At 35.5% G+C, this 13,028-nt stretch overlaps 1 protein-coding gene across 1 annotated transcript in view; it reads right to left on the minus strand.

Moving 5' to 3' along the window:
• LOC127860766 (cAMP-specific 3',5'-cyclic phosphodiesterase 4C-like) overlaps positions 1 to 11,283 on the minus strand; it is a 505,962-nt gene extending 494,679 nt beyond the window's left edge. Inside the window, exons 1-2 of the mRNA XM_052399042.1 lie at positions 11,225 to 11,283; positions 10,570 to 10,633 (exon numbers count right to left, since the gene is read on the minus strand). The gene's annotated coding sequence lies outside the window, so the exon portion shown is untranslated. The remainder of the gene's footprint in view (positions 1 to 10,569; positions 10,634 to 11,224) is intronic.
• Between the last annotated feature and the right edge of the window lie 1,745 nt (positions 11,284 to 13,028).

Below are 13,028 nucleotides of genomic sequence, written 5' to 3' on the forward strand. Positions count from 1 at the left end.
TTGGCCATCATATTGAAATTGCCTGAATTAGATATCCAATAATCATACTTAGTTATCATCTGATTTAGGTTTCTTGAGTTTAGCCCAGTTTACCAAATAAAGTATTTGCCAAGTATTGGAAAGGAATTAATCGGGAGACATATTCCGATGCAGAATGAGGTGTGACACATACACATATTTGAATTCAATATTTTGAGGAAAAAAAGGATGTTTCATGTGTTTGAAGTTTTTGAAGAAATTCTCGACAATGTCATGTACTACTTAGCTCGGATAATAACTTTGATTGCAAAGAACTTATAAGAAATTAAAATAGGAACATTTAAAAAGGAGGTCACATTTTGGAAATGTCTTCAAATGCTACAAACATCTTTGCCATAAACATAGTGTTAAATCGCATGCAAGAGTTCAATAATGTGTTCAAGAACTGTTAATGAGTATGTTCAAGAACTTCTGTGAATATGTTCAAGAACTGTTCATGAATACCGTAGGTTTCCACGTATAGCGCGCAGAGTTTAACCTCAAAAATTCAAACTAAAAAGCTGGTGCGCGCTATACAATGATACAACGCTATCCTTGCTGCTAAATGGGTAAAAAATATGTTTTTGAAATCGTAAATAATAAAAATGGCCGCCATGTTTTTATTCAAGAAACTACCACCCTATAATCAGGGCTTGCGCTGTCGTTCGCCACTTGAGCCGTTTGCGAAAATATTGAGAATTCGGCTCAAGAAAAATCCGATTTGCGAAAATGCTAAAATCTCGTAAAATTTCATTGAAAACAGCCGCCATTTTAACCCGAAACTGGTTTTCTATATTTTTCTCTTTGTTTCAATGAAAGTTTTCGCAATTTGAACAGTGAACGAAAACCGGTCTGCACCTGTATCGAGACATCGCTTGACCTTATTGTTATTGAAGTGCACATGGTAGCTGGCCAATCAAAACTGAGCTCGCTTACACATGAAATGACGTTTTTGAACGAAACGTAAAAATGGGTGGAGCTATGAATACAAAGTTAATATTGTCGTCTGCAAACAAAATAGCGGCCGGTCGCAAATGTCGTATTATAAGATTAAAAATGAAAATAAGTGTGACAATAAATTAATTATGTCCAAGCTGACTATCGATCTAAATTAAAGAGTGATAATTAAATAATTAGTTCTATGTCGTCGATGTTAAACTTTCTGCCGATTTTCGATTGAAATGAAACGGATATAATTAATTTGATCGTTTTACTCACACACTATGCTAACTAACAGCGGCGTATTTTAATCAAAGGAAAACGTGAAAAACGCGCTCGGTTTAATTGCAAGTATAGTATAATCGTACAGACTGAGGGGCAATTGTCGAAACAACAAGAAGTCGCTACTGGTAATTATGAATGCGGTAGAAGTTTTGGTCGAAAATAAATTTGTTTGAATAAACTTGCGGACATTTCTTTGTTTGTGTTTTTACACTTCTTTATTGATGAATTCCGATGGGGATTGTTGTCGACATTCCGGAGAGCAGCCAAGGGAAGGTGCGAAAGAGGTCTTTTTTGCGGGTAACGGTGGGTGTGAAAGGGGGTCATTTTGCACTTCGTAATTGGCAGATGTTATTGAGTAATATGTGCCACGACTAGTTAAGATGCTAATTGACATTTGAGACACTAATTGACACTTGAGAACGTGAAGATATGCAATTGCATTTTGTGTGTATAAATATTGAACGTTCAACAGTGGTGTACCTCAACAACTGTATCCCTGTCTCCCATGCGACATTCAATTTTACCGGAAATGCCCATGCTTTCCCCGAGGAAAAATCACACGATGTACATTAATTCTTATCTACTCACGTTTTTCACGAAATGCACGTGGACTGTTAATCTTTTGCTAGAAAATTACAAAATTGTCAGAAAACAAAGTATAGTGCTATGCAACCCATGCTCCTAATCATAATGACGCTTCCTATTTTGAATGCTTAATTAAGTTTTCCAATGCCCCGGATTATTGGATTGTGCAATAGTAAAATGGCGGCCATTTTCGGTCCGATTTGGTGGTTTTATTGTCTTTAAATATTTTTTTCTCCATTTTTGCATTTAAAAAACAGCCTGCGCGTTATACACGGGAGCGCGCTATACGTGGAAACCTACGGTATGTTCAAGAACTTCTGTGAATATGTTCAAGAACTGTTTATGAGTATGTTCAAGAACTTCTGTGAATATGTTCAAGAACTGTTTATGAGTATGTTCAAGAACTTCTGTGAATATGTTCAAGAACTGTTTATGAGTATGTTCAAGAACTTTTGTGAATATGTTCAAGAACTGTTTATGAATATGTTCAAGAACTTCTGTGAATATGTTCAAGAACTGTTCATGAATATGTTCAAGAAATTTCATGAACATGCTCAAGAACTGTTCATTATATACTATGTTCAGGAACTGTTCGTGAATATGTTCAAGAACTGTTCATAAATATTCATTTTTTAAAAAGGGTTTTATTGAAATGATCAAAGGCAAAACTTATCAAAATCTGAAATATTTGTACTCATAAACATACCACATTTGTGTAAAAATAAAGAAACAATCCAATTTGCATATCATTTGAATTATATTTTCCCTCCAAGGACTGTTTGAAATATAGACAAATTCCGAAGCATGGTACATGGTACAGAAAAAACGCCATTGCACATGGTACAGAAAAAACGCCATTGCACATGGTACAGAAAAAACGCCATTGCACATGGTACAGAAAAAAACACCATTGCAATCAGGATGAGTGAAAAAAAACAAAATGGCTATAAACAACTTCTTGAGTATGATCACTGTTTTTTTTTCTCAACATTTTGGGAATGGAGTTGGGTTCCTTGGATTGGGAAAAATTGTCGCATTTTGACTACATCAGAGTGTTATATTTTGCTAAAATATGCATAAAAATTGATAATTAAATTGTGTACAATATATTCTTAACAAAGGTTTAACTTATAACGCTGGATGGGAGATAAACTAAATGTTGAGATCTAATTTTTACTTTTAATTTAAATCAAACATAACAAGTTACTGGAATGTTAACAATTAATGCTGACAAACTTATTCACAACTGTTGAATTCATTCCTCATGAAGTAAAATAATTTCTTAAGAACTGAAAGGTCATGAACTTAATGAACTACTAAGTTAAAGAACTACACAGTTCATGATTTTTTTAGTTTTAAACTTCTGTCAACGACTTTTTAGTTAATAAAAGACACATTCATGGACAGTTCAAGAAAAAGAAATTCACAAACACTATGAGTGCTTATGAACCATTTTTAGAGTTTTATAAGCTGTTTAAGAACCTTTTTTTTAAGATTATGATCTGTTCATGAACCAATTTTATAAGACGTAAATTGTTCATGATACAATTTAACCAAGTTTCATTAAGATTGAGTCATAAATGAGGCCTCTTAAGAGGTGACAAGGTTTCTAGAAGATTTGACATGGTGACCAAGGTTTTGGATGCACATGACTCAGACTTGACTTTGGCTTAGATATCATCATGTGAGTACAAAAACGAGGTCACCAGGTCAAACCTTTGAAAAATCTTGATACATGTGTGACCTGACCTAAGATTTAAGGTCTAAGGCCCAAATGTAAGGTCGCCGTGGTGAAATGGAATAGGTGTCCGCCTATCAACCATGAGATCACGGGTTCAATGCCCACAGTGGGAGCATTCCTTAGACCACCCACAAAACCACCAAGACTAGTACTGGTTCTAGGCCCAGAAAATGGACTTGAGAGTGTTCAATTAAGCCTGAGGCTTTCTATGCAATCCAGCTAAAATAAATAGGTTTAAACAAAAGCTTAAAAAACCTTGTTTCCACTCTAGACGCCTCATTGACGACTCTATTTTGATGAAACTTGGTTTGAATGTTTATCGAGACTACAGTCCAACTCCTACTTGCAGTCACCCCTCATCGCCGGTCGCCCCGTGTAGGCGGCCGGTGTGTGCCACGACCGTCGATAAACACTATATAATGCACTCCTCTTAAGCAGTAACCCCGTTTCTCCGGCCAGCGGCCAGCTATTTTGCATCCCAAATGTTAAATTTCTCCCATATGAGTGGTCTCGCGCGAGTAAGTCAGTCATGTACATTGGCAAAATTGCACCAACGCAACGGCGATAAAATCGATACTTACTTCCAGTCTGCGGTTTAGGCTCTATAGTACTGAAGCGTGTTGTGTGATTAACATTTTGACAGCCAGTTTGCAAATTGCAATTAATTAGCGGCGGATTATCGGGTTATCGGGTTAAAAGCAATATGCAACCGTTTGATCTTTTTGTTTCCGCATGTGCGAATATCACCTATTATTACTGGAAAAGAGATTATTAATTTATAATTTATTATTTGTAGTTGTTGAATCATACTATTTCAAGCACACATTATGACAATTATCGGCCAATTAAAAGTTAAAAAGAACAACGAAACTTTAAGCCGAAATCAACTGATCTACATGTTCTCTGTGCTACAAAGTTTTTATCAAAAAATCAATACACGCACGCTTTTCACGTGACATTGTACATTGGTGCATAATTTTTGCGCGCTTTTGTCGGGACAAAGGAAATATATGAGGACTTTTTTGATGCTAGAATTTGTAAACGTCTCGTTAACATAAAACAATTGGGAGTGTGTTTCTGATTACAAATTATTACGGTATTCTCATATGGGAATTTAACAAAGCATTAATATTTGTTTTTATATTCACAATTATTTCAATATATTAATTTTGATTTAACCCTTTAGGCAGTGAAAAAATGTTTTTATAATTTATGCATGAAAAGCACGATTGCCAGGAGGATTACACCCGGTTGCTATAATCAGTCTCTTAAGTAACTGGCCATGATTTTATCGTGGAGGAGATCACTGTCGGGACCAATTCGTGCGGTAGGTATTACAAAGCCATTAAACTGCAATAAACCAATTAAACTATCAATTGATAGTGACACGGGAGTTATTCACGCATAACTGATTCACAACTGTTCCCATCTTAAGTGCATTGGGACCATACAACGCGCATTGTGTAAACAATGAATCATGAGAATGATTCTTTTTCATTGACTTGATTCTGATGATGATATTGATGATGATAAGAAAGATGAATATTATTTTTTTGAATGAAAATTTTGTTTTATAGCTGATTTTAGAAAGGAAGAAATACAATTATTTTAAGTCTATACATTGTTTAGTATATGTACACATATTTACCATTTTTTTATACAAAAATTGAACAGTTGGCCATGCACTCATCAACTCCAGACTCCCTTTGACCCAAACCCCTCTTAAGAGGCCACCCCGCTTAAGCAGCCAATTTGGCCGTTTCCCTTGACTGGCTGCTTAAGAGGGGTTGGACTGTACATCTATACCAAGTTTGAATCTGTGTAGTAAAGTCCTTTAAAAATCTAGATTACCAAGTCAAATATTAAAAAAACCTTTCTATAGAGGCAAGAAAGAGATCTTGATAAAACATGGTTCTGACAATTTATACAGACCTTTTGTAGATTGAATTCAAATCTGTGTCACATATCTAAACAAGAGTACAGCATAACGGTTGCCAACGCTCCGCTGCGGGTGCAGTTTTGAATAAATTAAAGCTTGTCAGAATATTTTTTTTACAGGTCGGTGACCTTGACCTTTGACCTACTGACCTAAAAATGGATGTGGCGTGTAGATCTCATCAAGGTGCATCTACATATGAAGTTTCAAAGTTGTAGGTGGAAGTACTTTGATTTTAGAGCCAATGTTAAGGTTTTAGCACAGCAGACTGACAATCCAAAAAATCAGCAATATATATATACCGGGTATATATATATATATATATATATATATATATATATATATATATATATATATATATATATATATATATATATATATATATATATGAAAGCCTTGTTAACAAAAACTCTGGAAAAACGGTTATTTTAGATACATTTTTAAGGCCAAGGCCCATAATTCGCCAAACAGCAATGGACCAAAAGGAAACTCACACTTCATCTGTTGGTCATGAAGGTAGACTCACATACCAAAACACAGCTGCATATTTGAAGTGTTTTGTAAAAAAAACACTCCAGAAAACGGTTGTTATAGCGACTATGTCTACGATAAAAGCCGATAACTTGGCCGAAATTCAATGGACCGGAACAAAACTCACACTTATTCTGTAGGTTATGAAGGTAGACTCACTTTCCAAAAATCAGCTCAATATCTAAAAGTGTTGTTTAAAACCCCCCTGAAAACAGTTATTATAGAGTTCAACTGTCCAAGGCCCATTACTTCACCAAATATCAATGGACCGAAACCTGTGACACTCACACTTCATCTGTAGGTCATTTCAGTAGACCCGCATACCAAAAATTAGCTTAATATCTGGAAGTGTTGCGTAATTTTTTCCCCAGAAAACGGTTATTATAGAGAACAGTTCCAGTCCCTATTACTTCGCCAAAAAATCAATGGACCGGAAACAATTTCACACTTCATCTGTAGGTCTTAACAGACAATGAGTAATGCAACCCATAAGATTAACATATTTGATAAAAGGTTTTCAATTTTGAGTACAATGAATTTGTCAGTGCTAAATTTCCACGCATAACACTATATTCTGTGATATAAAAGTCATATAGATTTTAACTTGTGCACAACTTGTAGATAACATAATTATGTATAGTAATAAAAAAGAAACATAAATCTAAATGTTTACCTTAAACAACATCAGTCCTAATCTCAAATATACTGTCACATAGGCTGCAATAATCCAACTGAGCTATTGACCCTCCGGGTCACTGTTCATATGTACTAAAAGCTCAAAGCATTCAAGAAGAACTAACAGTCACTTTTGTAATACAACAGCATATATTTTATGCATGTTTACCAACACAATCACTCATTTTGCAACAGCCCTGCCACTTTCTAACAGCCTGACTGAAATTAAACAAAAAGTAAGCATTAATGCAATGTTTACTTTTAAAACATTCTGCTCTAATCCAGTCTGGAACTGTTTTGACATCTGGTTTTCCAAGGTCAGGGCTCCATCAAAATACTATCAGATGTATCAATCAGTATTAACAAACCATGGGAAAACAGAAATTATTGATAAACCATTCCATACAGTTGTAAAATGAGGCTTAAAATTGATAAACCATTCCATTTGCAAGATAATGCTTAAAATTTATAAAAGCATTCCAGTTGTAAGATAATGCTTAAAATTGATAAACCATCCCAGTTGTAAGATAATGCTTAAAAATTGATTGTTTGTTTCCCTAAGCCTTACAGAACCTTATTTTTGGTGCTGACCCTAAACTCTTTTTTGTGGTATTCCAGATTGAGTTTTTGAACAGTTTTTGCTACTTGTGTTCATTTTAGCATGTGGCATTAATTTGGTCAAGGCCACTATTAACAAAAATAGAAAAATGGATTTCACTTAGTTTCTAAAAAACATTTAACAATTTTGTTTTTAAAAAAACAACAGAAACTCATTCAAGAACAAGAAAGGTCAAGTGCGCGTTCTTCTAACAGCTCTTGTTTTTTTTCCAGATGTTCGTGGAAATCAACTACATATATATTGTTTTGCAATATGGAGGCAAGATCACATGGGAAAAGAGTGACAATTGTGTGTACGTTTGAAATCAAAGATTCCATGAACTGATACATTCATACCTTTTGCTTAATGTAGGGTTGAATTGTGTTGCTAGGCAATTTCTTGAACTCTTGATTATTCTTTTTAACTGCTGCTATATACTAGAATCAAGTTATTTACACTTAATAAAGTAAAAAATCTAAGAGGTATCAATATAAATAACTAAAACAATTTTTTTTTACAGATGATTGTGAAACTGTTGAATCTGCTTACCGACTTTAAATGAGATGCTGTAGTATCAACGTTGAGATTTGTTAAAGGGGCAGTTTCACGCTTAGGTAAATTGACAAAATTAAAAAAAGTTGTTTTAGATTCGCAAATTTTTGTTTTACTTATATTTGTGAGGAATACTGAACATTTACCATGCTCTAAAATAGCCAATATATGCATCATTTGACGATTTAAAAACCTAAAAGTTATAAAGCGTTGCAACGCGACACGATTGAATAATTTGGAGAGTTCTGTTGTTGTCGTTATATTTTGTGAAACTACGAGGATTGCATATATAAAGTATAAAGTCAGCGCGAATGGCAGAGTGGTCTAAATGGTACATACTTTTACTCCAGGACTCCAGAGGTCAGTGGTTCGAGCCCAATTGAGGGTTACTTTTTTTTCTTTTTCTTAAATTTTATTCTCGATTTTTTACTGGAGTGTTTATTTCCAATGTTTACATTTATCAATATCAAGCATTCAATGACAAATTTCAAAACATGCAAAAATCTGTGAAAAGGCCCCTTTAAGAGCGTAAACATTTAACACCAAGAAAATACTGGTATATTCTGTATTAAACAAAGCCTTGAAAAACATTTAATCACTACATGATTACATGGACTCTAGGGTAAATTCTGGAAGGCAAATTAATACATGTAGCTTAAACTTAAACCAACAGCAAGTGGAGGAGGAGAGATCCATTAACTAGTCAATGACTAAATAATGCAATGAAGTATCAATAAGCACTCATTTTTTTAATTGACGTTCACAAATGAAGGCAGTGATTTTTTTTTGCTTTAATTTGTTACGCTGCCTGTGCCATTTGAATTGGGAAAATTAGCGCGATAAACCTTGAAATTGGGGAAAATAGCGCGATAAACCATGAAATTGGGAAAAATTACAGCATTATAAATAGGATTATAAGTAACAGAATTGATATTGTTTTTAAGTGCATGTTCAGGGGGTTTTCTTGAAAAGGAGTCTGGTCAAATTGGGATTTTTTAAATCAATAAAAGTGGCAAATTTAGGAATGATTTATGGACAAAAAAGACTAAATTAAAGTTATATATTTTGTAGGATGTTTAAAAAATAAAGTCTAGAGTTAAGAAATAAAAAATTAAGTTATGAGACTTCTTTCTTTAAAAAAACAAACATGGATTTTTGCGATTGGGAAGCAGCCATAAATCGCCTGTAATTTTTAGCACAAAAAATCACAGGAAGGTAGGCTATAAGAATGTTACAACATCACTGCATTACAAATTATATTTCTTATAAACAAGAGATGTGTTTGTCAGAAACGCAATGCCCCCTATTGCGCCGCTTTGAAGCAATATATTTAACCTTTGACCTTGAAGGATGACCTTGACCTTTCACCACTCAAAATGTGCAGCTCCATGAGATACACATGCATGCCAAGTATCAAGTTGCTATCTTTAATATTGCAAAAGTTATCGCAAGACTTTAACCTTGGTTAAAGTTTTAATGACAGACAGAATGACAGACAGACAGGCCAAAAACATTATACCCCAGATCATTCGATCCGGGGCATAAAAAAGGATTTACCAATGTATCATCTCAAAATGGACTTAAGTTGGATAGTTACTGGTTACTTACCTCTTTTGAGAAAAAATTTGAATGATTCCAGACAAGATCAATTCTGGGAGGGGTGGACACAAGGCAGCCGGTAGAATGCAGAGATTTATGGCGCACCAAAAGGGTCGAAACTTAAACTTCTGCTGCTGCAGAAAAAAATGCTGCTCGAGCAGCATTAAAATGCTGCTCGAGCAGCAAATTACTGCTCGTGCAGCATGTAGATGCTGCTCGGGCAGCAATTTGCTGCTTGAGCAGCATTTTTTCTGCTGCAGCAGAAAAATCCTGCTCGACCAGCATTTATTTTTAGATTATGGCATCAGCCAATCAGAATCAGATTACACATAGGCATACATCATGTAACGTTGGAGCAATTGATCAACCAAATTTGCATGTTCCTACATGACTTATAGATTTTAAAGCTTAATTATTATTTTATGAACAACTACGAAAAAGGGATGAGGATTTAATAATAATGGATTAAAACACAGATTATGAGTTTGTTGCAGTTTTTCTAAAGTTATTGTCAGGTCTATTTTGTTTCCGTAGAGGTAGCTTATGTCGTCCGTTTGTAAGCTCAAATGTGATTGGCTGACGGGTTCAATGGCTTATTCTTAAAATAAATGCTGGTCGAGCAGGATTTTTCTGCTGCATTAGAAAAAAATGCTGCTCGGGCAGGAATTTTGCTGGTCGAGCAGCATCTAGATACTGCTCGAGCAGCAAATATGCTGCTTGAGCAGTAATTTGCTGCTCGAGCAGCATTTAAATGCTGCTCGAGCAGCATTTTTTATCTGCTGCAGCAGAAGTTAAAGTTTCGACCCCTTGGTGCGCCATAGAGATTACTGACTCACAATATACTTCAACAGATTTCAAAGACCGAGGGAATCTATTAAATCTTGGTTAAAAAACATTTATAGAGAAAACAATTCTAACTTAAACTATCAGTATGTCATTCTTTCCCTTTAATTAATAATATTCACATAATTAATGAGTAGACAGACATGTATCACTTTTCCCATTTGTTTGCCCAGGGTTGTTTGTATCGGGATTTAGTTGTAACTTATTCCAGCATGCAACCTATTGCTTTTTTACCCATGAAAAGTAAACCCATAAGTTATAGGGTACCTCATTGCAAGGCTACATCCCTGGTAATTTACAGTCACCTCCTGGGAAGTTGTCAGTCAACCATCTGAAATGATTGAAAACTCATCTCACACAGAAAAATGTCTGACAAAAAAAATCGCCTCCAGACCTCGGTCTCATGTTACACAAACACATGTATCGTTATCCTCTGTCACGGGACAAGGGGAAAATAAGTGCTTGTCAGGCAAAATCTAGATTTCAGACAGTCTGGCAATTAGTTCTGGCTACCATAACTTTAAATGTCGCGTTTTATGATATTTGACTAGGGCGACTTTATATACAGGTCTATCAATACTTTATAAACTGTACACTGAAGTTTCTTTAGCTATCTGACAATACATTCTCAGATTTAGTTAATTCTATTCACAGACATTCAAAGATAATATTTATGCATGCTTCCCCCCCCCCCCGACGACAAAACTACTATTTTTGTTCAGGAGCACGAACCAGTCATTAATGTTCAATCCTGATAAGGATGTTTATAATGCTACCTCTATAGTATTGTTGTCGATTTCGCCACAGTTTAAAGTGTATTGGGTTGTAACCTCAATTCCATGTGGTTAATATTTTTCATTGTTTTATAAGATACATGTCTCTTTGCCTATACTTTGAACCTCTTAATTATCTGTTTAAATACCGCTGATTGTTAAACTGTATTTTCGTTAGTTTCGGTGTCCCTCGGGTTTTACCTTAGAACGCTCTGTGTAAAGTGACGTCATACATAGTTTAGTTTGCGGGGCGTTCGATTCTCGATGGAATTCGCTTTAAAGGGATCTTTTCACGGTTTGGTAAATTGACAAAATTGAAAAAAGTTGTTTCAGATTCGCAAATTTTCGTTTTAGTTTTGATATTTGTGAGGAAACCGTATTACTGAACATTTACCATAGTCCAATATAGCCATTATAATTATGTATCTTTTGACGATTTGAAAACCTAAAAATTATAAAGCGTTGCAACGCGAAACGATTGAATAATTTGGAGAGTTCTGTTTTTGTCGTTTAAATTTACGAAACTACGAAGATTGCTTATATAAGGTATAAAATACCAATGCTGGGTATGCTCGGCGGAATAGCCGAGAGGGCTAATGCGTTTTTACTTCAGACTTACTCCAGGACTCCGGGGGTCACTGGTTCGAGCCCTGGTACCGGCTACTTTTTTTTCCTTGTTTTAATTTATTCTTGATATTATTCTGGAGCTTTTATGATCCAATGTTTACATTTATCAATATAAAGCATTTAATGACAAACTTCAAAATATGCCAAAATCTGTGAAAAGGCCCCTTTAAAGTACATTAAGATCTTGTTAAAATAGCATACAAGTGTATTTCAGTCACTAATCGATACTCCGAGCTCGATGGTATGTTAAATTAATATTGTACGTTGAGGGTATTGATTAGTGAATGGAATACAAGTACAAGTATGTTATTTTAACAAGATCTGAACGTACTTAAAAGATTAATAAATGCGTAACTGATAATTGTGTTTGTTCTTTTATTTAAATGCTTGTGTCCAGGCCCTAGTATCATTATAAAATAAATCAGTCCCTTGCCGCTCGGGGATCACACCACGCTACCCTAGGGTGTTAATCTATTACGGGGATTCGGGCGTAACAGTATGAAATGCCTATCATGCAATATTTTTCTGAATAATAAGCTTATGAAAAAGGAATGACCATCATATATATTACTATTACATGATTGCATGTAATGGCACAGTTTTTGGTAGATCTTCATTGTTCCTTTTTGTGACGGGAAAAGGTTGCATCTTGTTCAGTTCATCATTTTTTTCCTATCAGTTTGCTATTGATGTTTCCATAACTAAATTTCCATGCATGGCAAAAAAACTTGATGAAACTTAACCCATCATTAGATACTTGCCAAATTGTGGGCTTCCACATGAACAACACCAATCAATGGGTTCACAAAATGGAGGACAATGAATTTTCTAACACTATCCATTAGGTATTTCATCATTGATTGTTTGGGGCCAAGCGATCAGTTGCTTAGAACTGCCTCAGTAACAAATAATCCGGTCGCCAGCCGATGTGTCCGATCTCCAGGCATCGGGAAGACTGGACACGTCGGAGCCGTCCGCCGTCCGATGAGTGACAAAGTTTAAAACCTCAGTCACAAATAGACACCGATCGCCGTCCGATCAGCGGGCCGACGTTTTTCCCTGATCGAGCTGGCGCCGGCCGATGATCGCACGCACATCGGGTCATTTTGTAGCATCGGGCGGCGTCCGGATTAATTTTTGTTATCACAGTTTGTTTTGCCCGATATCGGGCCCGGGAAGGAATCGAGTTGAGATCGAAAAAAGATCGGACGATCAACGAACGGTTATCCGGCCGATGTATATGCCTCTGGGAAATACCTATACTTTTGCCGATATATGTTCAATGAATCCGATGTCGGGCGATCGCCGGGCGATACACGTGCGTTA

This window comes from Dreissena polymorpha, chromosome 15, assembly GCF_020536995.1.
Source record: "Dreissena polymorpha isolate Duluth1 chromosome 15, UMN_Dpol_1.0, whole genome shotgun sequence".
NCBI lineage: Eukaryota > Metazoa > Mollusca > Bivalvia > Myida > Dreissenidae > Dreissena > Dreissena polymorpha.